Source organism: Schistocerca americana, chromosome 6 (assembly GCF_021461395.2).
Source record: "Schistocerca americana isolate TAMUIC-IGC-003095 chromosome 6, iqSchAmer2.1, whole genome shotgun sequence".
Classification (NCBI taxonomy): domain Eukaryota; kingdom Metazoa; phylum Arthropoda; class Insecta; order Orthoptera; family Acrididae; genus Schistocerca; species Schistocerca americana.
The window spans coordinates 288,527,080-288,529,579 of NC_060124.1; the positions used below are offsets into that span (position 1 = coordinate 288,527,080).

The window sequence follows — 2,500 nt, forward strand, 5'->3', positions numbered from 1 at the left end:
GGGAGATAGGGTTTGGAACGCGAAGAGCACCGCAGTTGCGGCGGTGTCCCGATCTTCCCCTCGGACCTTGAAAATCCGGGAGAGGGCCACGTGGAGGTGTCGCGCCGGTTCGTACCCATATCCGCAGCAGGTCTCCAAGGTGAAGAGCCTCTAGTCGATAGAATAATGTAGGTAAGGGAAGTCGGCAAATTGGATCCGTAACTTCGGGATAAGGATTGGCTCTGAGGATCGGGGCGTGTCGGGCTTGGTCGGGAAGTGGGTCAGCGCTAACGTGCCGGGCCTGGGCGAGGTGAGTGCCGTAGGGGTGCCGGTAAGTGCGGGCGTTTAGCGCGGGCGTGGTCTGCTCTCGCCGTTGGTTGGCCTCGTGCTGGCCGGCGGTGCAGGATGCGCGCGCCTGCGCGGCGTTCGCGCCCCGGTGCTTCAACCTGCGTGCAGGATCCGAGCTCGGTCCCGTGCCTTGGCCTCCCACGGATCTTCCTTGCTGCGAGGCCGCGTCCGCCTTAGCGTGCTCCTCCGGGGGCGCGCGGGTGCGCGGATTCTCTTCGGCCGCCATTCAACGATCAACTCAGAACTGGCACGGACTGGGGGAATCCGACTGTCTAATTAAAACAAAGCATTGCGATGGCCCTAGCGGGTGTTGACGCCCTGTGATTTCCACTACATTGGACTTCATTCGGGCGCCGTCCAGGTATCCCCTTCCGGGTGACTGGTCATTAACCCATCGGGTACACCCGCACAGTAACCGCTTCACGGAGGGGCATAGTTGCGACCGAGACTGGTGGTTCTAACCTTTCTCACTGCACCTGGGACGCAGGTCCTGTGGCTATTGTTTCCGTGGCGGCCGCCCGGTAGGTTTTTGTGGTGCGTTAGGCGACCGGCCCATTTTCATATATCAGTGCCGATCGCCTGCGCCCTCATTTCTGGCGGCCGCCGGGTGTCGTCCCCGGTGACTAGTCCCACACTAGGTGGCGGCGTTGTTCTTTCCGCCGCGTCCCTAGTGTCCCTGCCGCCTGGGGTTCGGGCGTAACACGAAAGTCATCCCACAGGTCCGGCTGGGTAAGCGATCTGGCGGTTCTCGTCGGTGACCACCCTGCTGTGGTACGGTGACACTCACGTCTACTCGTTAACTGGGGTTCCCAGGAGTCGGGTCGTGTGGTTGGTGCTTGTGGGGGGTACCCCGTTCAGTATCCAGCCTCCGTCCAAAGCGATTCCTGCCCAGTGCTCTTTGAATGTCAACGTGAAGAAATTCAAGCAAAGCGCGGGTAAACGGCGTGAGTTAACTATGACTTCTCTTAATCTGGCCAAGTGGCGGCGGTGTGGCTGCATCCGGACTTGGCTTTTCGAAGTGCGGTCTTGATGTAGTCGTGCTGCTGCTGCGAGGTGCCTTCCTTGGGTTATGGTTACAGGGAGAGTGATGCGCAATACATGGGCCTAGCCCTCTTAGCCTCTCCTCTCCTGCGGTCTTCTCCCCTTCTCGTGGGCCCGCTGATTTTCGCAGAGTGGAAGACCGCACCAGGGGCTTGGGGGGGTTACCAGCCCCCCCTCGCATTATCCCTTTATAGTTGGGGGCAGCCGACAAGAAACAAGAGATGGTGGCCCTTCCGCTGAAGGTGCCACCCCAGCTACCCCAGCACCTATCCGGCCAACCGGCCGTAACGAAAATGCGATAGTTTGTGTAGCTCCCTTTGCTTGCAGTGAGTGCCACCGCACTTTTACCACGAAGAACGGTCTCGGGGTCCATCGCCGCCGCCAACACCCTGCGGCCGCCAACGCTGAGATCGTGACGGAGAGGCATCGCGCGAGGTGGACGGAGGAAGAAGTCCTGTCGCTCGCCAAGGCAGAGGCCGAACTGTTCCTTGAGAGGGACGCCCGGTTCTTCTTTGTAAATCAAGAACTTACCAGGATGTTCCCCGACCGAACGCTTGAGGCAATCAAGTGCCGACGGCGGCAAGCTGCCCACAAGCAGCTTGTCCGCCAATTCATGGAGGCACTTGAGATCGGTCGGGGTGAAGAGCCGGCGTCCCGCCGTGGAGCAGCGAGCTCGCTGCCTGACGCGGGCGAGGCCGCTGCGCCGCCCGTCGACGCAGCCGAGGACTTCGCGGCCGACACCACCGGGCCGCCGCCGGAGGGGCCGACTGACGCCGCCATCTGGGAGCATCTGGCGGGGCTACCTGCTTCCGCCCAGCGTTTCTCTGCCCTGGATCGAGTCATTGGTCTGGGGCGGGGCACGCCGCCCGATGTCATCCTGGGCATGCTCCCGGATGCCCTTGCGTCGGTCGGGTCCAGGGGGGAGAGGTCGATCACCAGGACACAGCGGCCGCGCCAACCATCCAAGCGGCCGCCTGCCGCCCCGCCGCTGCAGAAGCGCAAGCGGCGCCGCTGGGAATACGCGCAGACACAGGACGCCTTCCGTAGGTCGCGTGCGCGTTGCGTGCGCGGCTTGCTGGACGGCACCCTGCTGCAGCCGCCACCCGACATCCCCGGTCTGCTGGACTTCTGG

At 62.8% G+C, this 2,500-nt stretch overlaps 1 pseudogene; it reads left to right on the forward strand.

Annotated features, from left to right (window-relative positions):
* LOC124621138 overlaps nucleotides 1–2,500 on the forward strand; it is an 8,525-nt pseudogene that overhangs the window by 2,149 nt on the left and 3,876 nt on the right.